This window comes from Tupaia chinensis, unplaced genomic scaffold, assembly GCF_000334495.1.
Source record: "Tupaia chinensis unplaced genomic scaffold, TupChi_1.0 Scaffold000567_1, whole genome shotgun sequence".
Lineage (NCBI taxonomy): Eukaryota > Metazoa > Chordata > Mammalia > Scandentia > Tupaiidae > Tupaia > Tupaia belangeri.
In genome coordinates this window covers 3,543,008-3,543,348 of record NW_006160080.1, presented here as the reverse complement: position 1 = coordinate 3,543,348, position 341 = coordinate 3,543,008, and positions in this window count along the sequence as shown.

Below are 341 nucleotides of genomic sequence, written 5' to 3'. Positions count from 1 at the left end.
TTTTCTTTCTTTTCTTTCTTTTTCTTTTTTTCTTTCTTTTCTTTCTTTTCTTTCTTTTCTTTCTTTTCTTTCTTTTCTTTCTTTTCTTTCAGATCAAGGCTTGCCCTATCATGAGTCTCCTGCCTCAGCCTCCTCACTGGGACTACAGGCACACATCAACGTGCTTGGCTCTTTTTCTTTTCTTTTTCATTTTGGAGAGGCTTTTGCTATAGGGTGTGTGTGCTTGCCAGAGAGACAAACAGACAGAAAGCAAGAAACCACCCCCCGGGGGGATGGCCACACCACAATCCCTTCTCCTCCATTCTCCTCTCGGGATCTTGGGCACACATGCACATGCACCC